Raw genomic sequence first — 14,598 nt, 5'->3', positions numbered from 1 at the left:
CACTTCTGGAACAGACATAGCTACTATACATGACTTTGCCGAGGAACTAGAAAAGCACTGTCCAGGTATTAAGATTTTTGTGATAAAAGAAGAGAAAATTGAGTCACAAAAAAAATAATTGAGGATAAACGATCTCACATCAAACTTTTTGTTGGTACACTAAAAGTGCACCAAGTACGAGGAAGCATTTTAATGCCAAACAAATTGTATATGAAGAGCCTCAGCTGATTTTGCAGAATTTTTTGTACTCATTTTCCCAAAATGAAACAACCAAACTAAATGTTGATGCAATATTCCCTGATTCTGAGGACGATGTGCAAAACGAAATCATTCCTCAACCACAAGCATCGTATAGTTTACATAATGCTACAGTGCTGTTCTTACTGTCAAGAATTGTGATTTTGACGAGAATGACGTGTCTGATGTTAAATGGGAAGGAATTTCAACCACATTACCAGTTCCGATAGTGGTTATGAAAGGTAATAGAGTTTTCTATGAATTTATGAATCCGGTAGATGTATTTGAGAATAATAATAATAATTGTTCTTAGGTTATCGTCCATTTAGTTAGATGAAATGAAAGAATATTGGGGTTCTTGGACTAACTTTCTTTATTGTTCTTCAATACAACGCCGACGTTTCGAAACGACTTGTTTCTTTTTCAAGGCTAAAAATTTTTTAAACACATTAAAATTTTCATTCGAGATCATTCGTACACACAATTACCTAGTATTCTGAACAATATCGTTGCATTATCCAAGTACCATGATAACATGATTATATATGTAACCAGTACAAACTCAAGCAAGAATCAGATATAAACTCTTCAAGGGAATTCTACGGTCATTTCTTTCGACTGTTTTTGGGAGAAACATACCAAAAACAAGAGATTGTGAAGAAATATATATGTTACATTCTGAAGAATTTTGATGACAAATTTTCGAAGTTTCACACAACAAATTACTTGCTTGTTTTGAGAGAAAAATGAAAATTTCAGTGAGGGAATGAAAAAATGTTAAGACTGTACTTATGCACGACTATTTTGAAAATCAGTTTATTTCACCTTTTCCACGTCAATGGTTTATTCTCATATCGTCAATCATGTTGAAAATTGTGGTATATTTTTATAATATTGTGTGTAAATAATACTGCTTGTAGTATCGAAAGAATTGAATACCGTAAGAAATGTCCAAAGAAGAAAGAGGAAGTAAGATAAAAAATTTCAAAACCCAGTATTCACGAGATATTCAAGTGATAAATCATTTTAATTCATTACATTAATCTTCTGTTGCATTTTTCTTGGAGATAGGCACCTTTTTGGGGCTCATAGAGAGCTACTTTAATCTGGACATCATGCAAACTTTTTACTTGTCCATAAACAACACAAATATTGGATAATACCTTGTCTGGCGACGACGATAGCTGTATTTCGGAATAATATATGTAACAACACAGCTGAGGGGAATGTTCAGCAGTACGCCACTGACAATATCGCTAAGACCACAGACTGTTTAATTATTACAATATTTGGAAATTTGTTCGTGTTTCTCATGTAATACTATCAACATCGGTGGTGAATGAGTTTCAGAAGGGTTGGTGTTAATTTGGAGTGACGTTAAATAAACCTATTTGTTTTACTTTTTTACTGTTTTGATGATTCTCATCAGATAAAACTTGAACTCGTGTCAGGTTGGCGCCAGCATGTAAATTTCCAATTCAAATCAGATCGAATGAATATCGAATGGAATTTCACATTGTTCAATTGATGCTCTGATGAGAACCACAAAGAAAGAAACCACAATCAGATATCTTCCTTTATGATGAAGAATCGAAATTAATATTCATTTACGACAATGGTATCGGGGCAAAAAATGCTAAACAATGCAGCAATGGAAATGAGGTTTGAAGTATGTTCATTCATTGATTTTCAGAAATTTTTCATTGATAAATTTTGTTTGGAGCACGAGACGGCAATCTCGCCAAATTCCTACTAACTAATATGAGGTATAAACGACAAAACAACAAATTTCATCTTTTCTTTATTATTACCAAAACCTATCTCGAAAAAATGGATTCATTTATTTTCTAGATTTCACAGAGCCAACATGAAGAAAGTTCGAACAGGCATCCTGTTTTGTCATATTCAATAAAACGCAGTTCGAACATTGGGATCGAGTTCTGGGAAGAATCTGAATCTGACCGAAAGTAATGATATGACGATGTCATACCTAGGTACAAACGCGATACAACTGAAAGATACACCGAACTTGTGAATACATATAAATATACTCCATTCAATTTTATTTAAGCACTACGTTGGCCATGGAAATTTGACACATTCCTCTCTGTATAGTACGAAAAACTGGGGTTATGAGTTATGACGCTTGTCAAAACTTTTTTGGGTTTTAAATCAACACTATGTTGTTCATTCTACGTAATAAAAGTCTCAGTAATAACGTATTTTACCACAATGTCGAATCACTTCGGAAAATGTAAAGTCGAAAATATGTGATGATAAGCGATTATTGATGTGTGAAAATGTATTAGTTTCGAGAAAGGGATGTAGAACATTCATTCATTCAACATGACAATAAAGAACTACAGCTAAGAATTCGGTGTTGTTGGAATTTGAGGCAGAACCAAATCAGATAAACAAACATTCGGGACGGACATAGCTAAGTTTTATGGCAACTTCAGCAATATTTCGAAGAAACTGTATTGGAAATACGTAATGTGAATTGTGGGCATGTATTGAGAAATAGAAATACATAAATCTATTCTAGTCTGTTCTTCAAATATTCTTCATGAGTAGATATAGTGAAAATTCCCTTTCCGTCAACTGAGTATATTGGATATTTGACCAATCAACTGTGTTTTATTAAAATCATATTGAATTACCCCCTCATGAATTCAATTTTTGAATCGGAAATTTTCTTGAAGAAGAATAGTAAGTACTCCTTCGAACCCTTATTCGATAGTGTTGAAATATTGACAGATTTGTTTTTGCAACAGCTGACAAAATGGGCCAGTTTATGTTTTGAATGCGTTGATCGATGTTCGATATTAACGCAAAACAAAATAAAACGAGATAGTATCATTGGACTTCCTTTGGTAGAACAAGGATAAAACGAAGCAAATGACATGGTGGCGCCGCCACGAAACTGATCCCATATCCCCGATTTTCAGAAATGTTAATGCTTGCAAAAAGTGACACACACCAGTATTTTAGACATCTTAGTTGTGACATTAACGAAATTTCATGACCTTACTCCGTTCCAGTTACAAAACTTATTATAAAAATAAAATTATTTCATGGCCAACCGAGTGCTAAAATAAAAGTGAATTGAGTATTGGGAATTCAAATGTAGATTGCAGCTACATGGTGCTGACAGTTCGAAGTGAAAAGTTAATGCAGTCACTGTCATTTTTGAAGGGGAATTTGAGATTTCCGTCAGATAAATCCTTTTTTCTCAGTTTATAGTTGTTTTTTGTCAATTTTGAAGATTCGTTGTGAAAACTGGATTCAAGTGTGTAAATAATTATCAATTTCAGGTAAAAAAATGTCATGAAGTATTAGTATTTATGGAAGAAAATTCCGACTATGTTCTGTATCAGCTGATAAAAGGAAGCAATATTTTTTGAATCCGAACTTCTTGGCTCTTTACGCGATCATGATATCTTGCCTTCTCCATTATATAAAATGGCTAAATTTGCAACATTGCTGCTAGGAAAACTTGTTCAAGTTGAACTGGAAATCAGAAATGATTTTCTAAATGAATTTTGTGTGAATATTATCGAAATTCATATGTATATCAACTTACCAGGTGAAAAAAGTCCTCTCTGGGGGAAACATATTCGTTTTTTTGTGTAAATCCTTTGATTTTGAGGTTATATATCCAGTTTAGTTATTTCGCCTTCTATTCTTCGTAACTAGAAATGTACAAAAAGTTTACCATGCTATAAGGACGAGATACATATGTCCTTAAACATTGACTGAAAGTTCATTTCATCGTGGAAAATAGTAAAAGTAAAAACTGACATCTCCACAAGAAATTCGTAATAGAAGATTTGCTCAGATGATGCAAATTATGAAAACTTCACTAAGCTTTCCCCATTGTCACGAGATAGATGAAGATATATTTTTCATGAAAACTCTTATTGAAACACAAAAATATTTTCCGTTCCTCGATATAAACAAACAAAAGTGCATTAACTTTTTTTTTACAAAAATTGACACTAGGAGGCGTATCGCTTGTTTGGCGTTCAAATATCCAATAAATCTACAAAATCTTCCCAGTTCATTGTTGTATGCAATAATCAGCTTATAACCCGCAGCACCGAAAAGCGTGGGATTGGCATAATTTCTTTGACTACGTTTGACAGTGCATACGGGAGGTCTCAACCCTCAATTTCACATTTTCCCATTCACCTCACAAATGAGACTTGCGAAACGTACGAAAACTTTTTTGCGGTTTCCTGTTCGGCGTTTTTAGTGGGCTGATGAAATAAGTTCTAACTATTAAAGAACAATTACAGCCACAGGTTCGTATTCATTCTCGTAGGTTTTTTCTATTATAATCCTTCCCCTTAAGTGTTTCTTGAAGGATAAACATTACCTGCCAGGGATTTAGTCATTATGAGAAATATCTCTAAGCGTTGACTGCTTGGGTTGGCTCGTGCGATTCAAAGAAAAACAATACAGTGTCTTGCATTGAAAGGGACAATGGAATAAAAGGTCTTCCGCCAAAAAAACTAAATTCCGAAAATTATTCGGATAAGCGAATTCTGTTCTGGACGAAAATTTCCTCATACGAAGATATATTGAAAAATTCTTAGCCTACTATAGAACCAAACAAAATTTCAATGTCAAAATATTTTATTACTCAACATATTCTCCTCTTAATTATTACAGCAAACCTGCAACGTCTCTAGACTTTTAAAAAAATGTTTCTTCTTGCTCTGCAAACCAGACCTTCACAGCTTTCATTACCTCCTCGTTGGAAGAAAATTTACGACCTTTTAAACCTTTTTTCAGTTGAGGAAAGAGATGATAGTCGGATGGAGCCAAATCCGGTGAATAAGGTGGTTGTTCTAGTAATTCAAACCCTAAATCATTTTTTGCATGGCAACATGAGATTTGTGTGCAGGGTCGTTGTCCTGCAAAAACAAAACAACTTTGGAAAGCTTTCCGCGTCTTTTTTCTTTAATTTTTTTCCCTTCGAGTGGTCAGTAATGTCGAATAATGATCTCCGGTTATTGTTCTACCCTTATCCAAAAAATCAATCATGATTATTCCATGACAATTCCAAAAAACTGAAGCAAGAACTTTTCCAGCAGATTTTTGGACACGAAATTTCTTAGGTCTTGGAGAACCAGAGTGTTGCCATTCCATCGATTGTTTCTTTGTTTCTGGATCGTAGAAATGTATCCAAGTCTCAGCCATAGTAAAAATTCGGTTTAAGAAGTCTACATCGTTTTCAAATTGATCATCCTTGCACGCTTTTGGTCAACATTCAAACATTTGGAGATCCATTTTGCAGCAATTTCTCATGTCCAAATTGACGTGAAAGATGAACGCGTTCGTGTGAAATATTATACTTATAACTTTATATGATCAAGTTATAAGATCTTTTAACTCGGTCCAAAATTTCTCTGATGCTAGTCGAAATTTACAACCTTTTAAACCTTTTTTCAGTTGAAGAAAGAGATGATAGTCGGATAGAGCAAAATCTAGTGAATAAGGGGGGTGTTCTACTAATTCAAGCCCTTAATCACGAATTTTTTGCATGGCAACATGAGATTTGCGTACAGGGGCGTTGTCCTGCAAAAACAAAACATCTTTGGATAGCTTCCGAGTCTATTCTCTTTAATTTTTTCCCGTAGAGTGGTCAGTAACGTCGAATAGTAATATTCGGTTATTGTTCTACCCTTGTCCAAAAAGTCAATCATGATTACTCCATGGCAATCCCAAAAAACTGAAGCATGAACTTTTCCAGCAGATTTTTGGACACGAAACTTTTCAGGTCTTGGAGTGTGTCGCCATTCCATCGATCGTTGCTTTGTTTCTGGATCGTAGAAATGTACCCAAGTCTCATCCATAATAACAATTCGGTTCAAGAAGTCTACATCGTTTTCAAATCGAGCACAGATCGAAAGCGATGCTTCTACCCTTGCACGCTTTTGGTCAACATTCAAACATTTGGGGATCCATTTTGCAGCCATTTTTCTCATGTCCAAATTGACGTGAACTATATGATGAACGCGTTCGTATGAAATATTCAGTGCTTCAGATATCCGTTTTAGCCCAATTCGACGGTCTGATAAAATCATGTCATAAACTGTATCTATATTTTCGGGGACTGGGACTGACACAGAAACTAGTCTTCCCGATCGGTCATCATCTTCAATGGAAAATTTACCTCTTTTGAAGCTTATGCAGTCCAATTTTTCACGGTCGCATACGAAGGACATTGATCACCAAGGGTAATAAGCATAACTTCGGAAATCTGCTTACCTCTTAACCCTTTTAAATACAGGTTGATGATGGCTCCATACTCCAATTTTTCGATTTTCACAATTTCGGTGGACGTCTTCTTTCTTTTAATTTATTGCGTAACTCTGGTTTACTTTTTTGACCTCGAACTTCACACTGACACTTCTAATGAGTTATTGTTCGTTGGGATGGTAATGCATTTTTTTTATGCATGGCTAACTAGATATCAATACATCCTCGTACCTCAAGCAATGAGTTTTTGCTGCGTATCAAAAATCAATCGTTTTTCAGAAGATTTAGTTTAGCACAATTTTTTTCAAGATCGTTTCAGAAACCTTATCAAATATCTGCGGCATAAATGATCCGATAAGATACAAGTATGCAATAAAACACGTATTTCAATTCGATAGCAGTATACTGAACTGTTTCAAGACTAGTCTTCAAGAGTTGGGCTAATTTGTGAGCAACTCACGAAAACAGAAACATTAAACAGGAAAAGAGAGGAACACAATATTTTTGGGCAATAAAATCTTTATTTACGAGAAAGACGATATGAATTATATTGAAGCTTTGAATTGACTAATGAAGAAATATTCAACAAAATACTTATTCGTTCTCTTATTAGTTATTGTTGATAAGTTGGTGAATTGGTGCATGTTGGGGAAGTTGACTGATCTTTTGAATGACAAAAAAATGATTAAATCAAAGCTTGAAAAGTTATTCAGGTGTTTGCACCATTTAAGGTGCATGGTTTGGAAAAAAAGTTATATTTTCGAAGAATATTACAACCCTAGCACACGAAACAGGAGTACAACACGTCAATCAGCTTAACAAAATATCTAAGAATAATAACAAAAAATTAAATTTTTTAAAGCCTTTCCCTTTCAAAATTATTATATCGGAGTGGATGAGAAAGTTCAAACCATCATAACTCAGTAATTTTTGATGCTATTCTACCTAAAAAAGAAAAAAACCGTTTCATAGTGAATTGATTAATTGAAAATACTCTATTTTTGAATTCTTGCTATATTCTGGTGTATTGATTGCATGCGTTTTTGAATAGTAATTTCAAGAAATTGTAATTATAATAATTTTGAAAGGGAAAGGCTTTAAAAAATTTTTATTCGAAAAAGCTCATATAGCTATAGAAATATGGGTCGCATATCTCGAATATAAAGTGAGTTATGGTAAAAATAAAAAAAATCCTATTTTCGGATTATGTTATGCCGTTCCGTTATTTTGCTTGGTTTGAAATTGGGGGTCAGAAAAGAGGCATGGCTAAAGGTCATATCTAAACAAGAAAAATCTCGCTATTTTCTCACACGAAAAGACGCATTTGACCTTGAGTAGACCTCAAAATTAAAGTCATAATGAAAATAATGTCTCCATATGATAGCCAGATAAAAATCTAAAGTGTATGCGAAATATTTCTCTCAAATGCTCTCCCGCTTGGCAATTCCAATACTTTTGTGATATCCTCTATATTTTTGAAAAAAGTGACATATTTCTGAAAAAGCAACGATATTTGATGGGTAAACATATCCATATGGATACCAAGAATTTGATGCAAAAGTTGATTTCGAAATTCATGGAAGGGAAATCAGGGAGAGAACCAAAATCAGGAACGTTATTGCCGACCATTGGGCTGGTCACATAGTCAGACAGAACAGCAGTAGATGGACACTGTCACTAACACTACGATAGAGACCACGTGAAACCAAAATAAGTGGAGTTAGACCACAAAGAAGATGAATGGATTATATCCGAGAGATGGCAGTTAGAAACTGCCAAACTAGTATGACTGTATGACACTTGCTACATACTTTCTTGAATAGTGGACTTTCTTTCAGCAATGACAATAAGTTTTGAACAATTTTTTTTACTTATTTGAAAATGATTCTAGTGTAACCAAGGCTTTTGTCAAGGCCGTTTCTAGTTTGAGGGACATTGGGAGAGACATTTTTAAGGCGGGGGCGAGATAATGAGTCTGAGGTGACAGAGACGGACAGAGTCATTTTACGAAGAATGAGTGAGACATAATGACGCAAACACAATATACATCAGTATATTATGCTCCTTCGTATGGATCAGCGATCTAGTGTTATCTCGTGTCCAGCCCACCTGACTTAAATCCGTTAGATTTCGTTTACTGGGAACTGTAGCTGAGCTACGGGAAATATATCAACGGAAGCAGCTGAATTTATTAACAGCGGAAGATACGCCCAATTCGCAAGTCTGATAATCCGAACTTTTTCACGAAGATGTCAAGCTTGCACTGTATCTGAAAGATGACAATCTGAAATTCTGTTGTAAATCTTGGTTTCTAAGTTCTTGATGTAAAACAATTATTGTTGTGCATTTAATTTAACAGTGTCCTCATCTGTCCCGCTCACACTTCGTAAAATGACGCTCCCTTCTCACTCAAACTAGAAAAAGCCTTCAAGAGAGCCTTGGTTACACTAGAATCATTTCGCAATATTCGCAGGGATAAAGTGAGTCTTCTATCAAGTGGTACTCTACATAGTAAGGTTATTTTGATTGGAGAAGCTGGAAAGATTGGGAGTCAAGGGCAATGCGAAGATGTAGATTGCTTCTTATCTTTCTATCGTTAGAAATGGTAGAGAAGTAAGATCTGACGTTGTTCAGTCAGATTATGGGGTTCCTCAGGGCAGTGTCCTGGGTCCCCTTTTATTTTTAATTTTATTAATTGATATTTGCGATTTGAATGAGGAGATCTTGAACTGGTTAACCTCATTTGTTGATGACACTAACGGGATAGTTAGAGGTGTAGATTTTGATGATCTTAAATCTAAATTAGAATTCATATTTCTACAAATTAAATATGGTTTGAAAACAACAAGTTAGTAATGAATAACATTAAGACATCAGCTGTTTTGTTCAGCACTAGCAGATCGACTAAAGCTAGACAAGGTGTTCTTTCTTCGATGGAAATGAGGTAGAAATTGAAGATGCTCTTAAGTTTCTGGGTGTATATCTGGATGGGCATCTGGGGTGGTCTTATTGAATAGATCACTTGGAGTCAAAGCTCTCCAGGGTTGGATATGGCTTTAGGACTCTTTCAGAATATTTAAGTGTTCAGAACTTGAAAATAGTAGGTATATTTCGCGAATTTTGATTCTTTGCTTCGCTATGGCGTCATTTTTTGGGGTTCATGCTGTGAAGTAGAAAGACTGTTTATTGTGCAAAAAAGGATAATAAGGTATATGTTCAAAATGAAATTTAATCAGTCTTGCAGAGGGGTAAAGTTTAGAAAAAACGGATTGCTCACAAGATATGGTATATATTTTGGAGTGCTTTTCTCTTTTTAAAAAATAGGGATATTTTCTTAGCCCCCACAACTAGGAGTAACTACCCTATAAGATTGTTAAATTTACATTATCTCATACATAGATTATCTTTAACCGAAAAACATCCTTTTTATATGTGTATTAAGATTTTTTATAGATTACCTAATGACATAAAGAGATTGAATAATTTCAAATTGTTCAAGAAAAAAGTGGGATATTTTGTAATAGTATTGGAACCATATTGTTTGTCTGATTTTTTGGTTTAACTATGTGGCATGACACTTGACACTGTTTCTCTTATGTATCTATGCTTGTAGTTACATACAATGAAATAAAGAAGATATTGTATTGTATTGTATTTATCTTCTCCACGTTGAACAAAATTATGATAAGTGTTCTCTTCCCTTATTACTCTACCTCCCATTTATATATTTATTATTTCTTCGCAATAATGGAACCTCATAAATCGAACAAGTTAGACAGAACTGACAGTTGACATTTTATTACTCTATCCTCTATTTATTCATTTATTGTACCATTCGCAATAATGAAATCGAAAAAATTAGACAGAACTGACAGTTGATACCTTCCAACAAATGTCATCAGTAACTATGACGTCACAGATATCCATAACCATAGTAAGCTGTGGTTCAGCGCCAAAATTCGCCTTATGTCTCAAGCAGCCTACTGACGAGCAACTAAGTTGACAACTATGTTGTCAAAGAGCTTGTAAACCATACGAGGTTGAAGGAATATCAACCACCAACCAGCCCACAGACGTTCAACTTGGTCGTCAACACGTCAACCTCAACACGTGTTGACAATCAAGTTGACAACTAGGTTGCTCGTCTGTAGGCCGCTTTACTCACTCTTCGTGAAATCAGTCTCTCCGGCTCTGTCCCTTAGTGTCATTATCTACCTCAACCCCACTACCAAAAATGACTTCCTATCTACCTCAAGCTAGAAAATTCGAGTCCGAAAATGGGAAGTCGTAGTTCTTACACATTTGGAGTATCTACTCGCCTTCCGTAAAAAATCTTATACACTCAGTAAGTTAACTGAAATTGTTCTTCAAGATATCTGTATTTGGATATTATCTACGTGTCTGTTTTATATGTTATGGTTATTTGAAATCTCTTTTTCAATAAGCTGTGCCCTATTTTCATCTTACATTTGTATTCTTACATAGCACAGCATTGTAAGATCGGTTCTTAACCTTCGATCTTAAGAACTGTGTGACCCCAAAAGAGCTTTTAGCGATCATTTTCCAAAACAGAAGACTCTAATTTGTTTGAAGCGGATGTTCTCTACGATAATATTCCATTTAAAACGAACTAAGGGACAGTTTTATGATCAAATTTTAAGTCCCTTTAATTTTGAAGCATCCTTCAACCCTACTAAGAATGACACTAAAGGAAGCTTTGAGCTCAAAGTGACTTCAAATTTGATGATGGAACTGGACTTAACTTATTTGATTTTAGCGGAAATCTCATTTTACGAAATATCAAAGCAATTGAAAGCAAAATTGAATTCACGCATGTATGCGATATCTTATTGCATAAAAAAACGATCCAAATTGAATACGCAATCTTCTACAAAACCATATCAATACATATTTTCTTCACGCAAAACCAATAGAGGGGAAAATGAAGAATGACAATACTGAAGGCATTGACTTTTAATAAAATCATGAATTATTTTTATTCTAACATGGCAGGTTGATCGTTTCGGTTCACTTGGGAATGTGCGATTGAATATTTGTCACCTAACCGTTCCATCTCGTTCGATTAGAACAACCGGGTACACCCACTCAATACTATAAAATCTGGACAGGTATGTAGACCCATAAATGATGGAGTTTTTTCCGGCATGCAGTAATTCGTTGGGCACCAGGAATGCGTAATGTTCCACGTTTGTTATTACTGAATTCGCATGAACCATGAATGAAACGAGATCCGGCCATGAATGGGGGCCCTTTTACTACTCGCTCTATTTTCCAATTCATTGGTGTTGTAGTGCTTTTTGTGCTCCTATGTGTTGTAGGTCCGCCGCGATACGGCGAGCGTGGGATTTAATAATAGTTCTTTTAATTTCAGGTTTATTCTTCTCTTCGTTCTATTGAAGCTTAGTTCATTTGAAACGTTCTACGATGAGGAATTATCGAATTTAGGATAGACCATTTCGAGTATGAGTCGTATATAAGTCATAATTCCTATTCTTGATTTGTCAATCAATGGAAATCACACCAAAGCTCAGCGTTTCTTCAATATACTCTGAGAAAACAGCTGATTTCTAAACATGTAAGTTGATATGGGCGAGACAAACTATTCCTTCCACTGATTCCAATGCTATTTCGGTTGAATCCAAGAAGTGTGATTTGATATCACAAATAGATATTTGTGAATTGATTTGGGGAAGTTTTGGTTTCTGGGGTTCAATCAGAATGTAAACAGTATTAAACATAGGGGAAAGTCGGGTAGTACCGGACATTCTCGAAGTTTACCAACAAACTTAGTTTGAAATGATTATTCCACATATACTTCACATGTCCTGAAAAGGTACAAACATACACTTCATAAAATAAGCATACATCGTTCAAAGAAAATAAAGTGAACATTTTGAATTTCGTCAAGACTACCGGGTAACATCGGACACGAATAAAAACTGTAGATACTATTGAAAAAAGCTATTAACATTTCAACAATAATCACACCTGTAATACGTATGACCCTTTTCTACGTCAGAGCATTCTTTATAGACCCATCCATTACACTTACAACCAGAGGCAACCTTGGTTGTCTCTGCTCACAACACTGGATCCAGTCTTCGTCGAAACATTCATGGCAAATGAGAAAATGGGTTTCCTGCTCTCGTGTTCTTTCGTTTGGATGAAAATTTCAGTTTTTGTGTTCTGCAGCAGTTCTGTGTTCTGCAGCATTCGAAACTGGCAAAGTTTCTTCAAGATTATCACAAACATCTTTTTGCCAATTTGTTCATCAAAAATATTTTTTTTTACCATTGGTTTCTGATTTGGTGGATTGTGCTGAGTATAAAGTATCTTGTTCGTTGATCTTTGTTGAAGTATTTTGGTTTTGAGGAGATTTTCTAGAACCTAATGACTTCGGCATTTTTATAACAAAATATTGAAATTATTTTTGTCCGGTCATTCCCGACATGCTTGTGTCCGGTACACCCGACATGCACCTTGCAATCAATTAGCCATTTACTGGGGAGATATTTGAAACACACGGTATTTATATACGTTTTTCTTCTCACTACTCATTAAAGCTTGCACTCTTTGCCTAGGAGACCACCTGAACACCTGCCAATAAAGAGAAGAGAGGCCTCAAAGTTTATTCTGTCCATGTGTCAATCACAAAAAATCACAATTTAAAGTTTATTTCCTAAACGACTAAAAATATCAAGGTCAACTAAAGATATGTTTGAGCTTGTTCGTTTGGCCATTCAGAGGAGGGGGTAAAATGATAAATCCAAGAAAACGATGAATGTCCGATGATACCCGCTGCCCGGTGCTATCCGACTTTTCCCTTCCACTCCGCAATGATTTTTCAAACTTAAGGAATTAAGGTTGTAATATATGGTCCTTAGTTCACGAGGACAGCGTGAATTTTGATAATTTACAATTTGTGTCAAAGATGAACCAAGTTTCAAAAACCCATTTCGATTTTATTCACAATTTGGAGCTTTCAGGAGTTGAAATATCTCGAATGACTCATAATTTGTTTCCAGGTACTTTTGAAGATTGAACCTTGATAATACAAAGTGCGATAGCTTTCTCTGAAATATGCAGTCTTGTTGGAATTTGGTATTGGAGCTTCTTTATATCTGGTGGAGGATATTTGGCGATAACGTCAAATGTTTTTTAAGTATTGGGGAACTTTCCATTTGGATTTAGGTGAAAAAGTGAGTTTTAGGTACATCTTTATTTGAAAAATACCACTGCAAAATTTCATTTTATATATTATTATATTTATGTACAGGGTGTTCTAAAAAAAGGTACATAGCATGCTCTAGTATAGGTAAAAAATCGAAAAACAATTGGGTTTGCTTAGTAGTAGTAACGCCATAGGCGTCGTAGCCAGGGTTGAGTTTCGGGGGGAGTTTGAAATAGAATTTTTCTGATTTTGACATATAAATAGAGACTCTTTGAAACTAATATTATGTACCTATATTATTTCGGGGGGGTTTGAACCCCCAAACCCCCCCTGGCTACGGCCGTGAGTAACGCCATCCGTATTTACGATAAAGGGCGTTGAAATTTTATAAGAATATGTCTCGGAAGCTGATACATCCCATGAATTTGTTTTTACATCTGACTCTCATAGAGGGCGCTAATTAGACGGTTAGTACCAAGTAGTATTAGGGAATCCAAACCACGTTACTTTCAACTGTCAATATGGCGCCTGGTTGGCAAACAGAGATTTGCGTTTCACTTAAATTTCTTAAAAAAATGGTGAATATCATTATAGATAATGTGTATACACTAAGATCACGTTTTTATTCATTCAATATATGATTTAGAAAATGTTTTTTTTGAATTGCATGAATTGAAATTCAATATTTATGGGTTTCATAAGTTCTAAGCATAACATCATTGGTGTTTTTTCACCTAATTCTCTTCGCTGTTTTTTTTTACAAAACTTGTGTGGATCCTTTTCATTGTGTACTTCTGTCAAGTAATCAAAATATTATATATTCTCTATAATTTCTGCATTGAATGTTACCATATTGGTGCAAGTATCTTTCGATTTGATTAATGGAAATAAATCATGCAAAC

The 14,598-nt window shown here is 34.9% G+C and overlaps 1 long non-coding RNA gene across 2 annotated transcripts; it reads left to right on the top strand.

The window, feature by feature from the left end:
* Positions 1 to 11,532: 11,532 nt before the first annotated feature.
* LOC123310163 lies at positions 11,533 to 14,242 on the top strand. Of its 2 annotated transcripts, none has more exons than XR_006537338.1 (3): positions 11,533 to 11,839; positions 11,897 to 12,100; positions 13,551 to 14,242. It is a non-coding gene; the product is annotated as an uncharacterized LOC123310163 (long non-coding RNA). The 2 variants fall into 2 exon arrangements; XR_006537339.1 differs by having other exon boundaries at positions 11,533 to 11,843.
* Positions 14,243 to 14,598: the final 356 nt, after the last annotated feature.

Source organism: Coccinella septempunctata, chromosome 3 (assembly GCF_907165205.1).
Source record: "Coccinella septempunctata chromosome 3, icCocSept1.1, whole genome shotgun sequence".
Taxonomy (NCBI): domain Eukaryota; kingdom Metazoa; phylum Arthropoda; class Insecta; order Coleoptera; family Coccinellidae; genus Coccinella; species Coccinella septempunctata.
The sequence above is the reverse complement of the archived record's forward strand: the minus strand, read 5'-3'. Positions and strand labels throughout refer to the sequence as shown.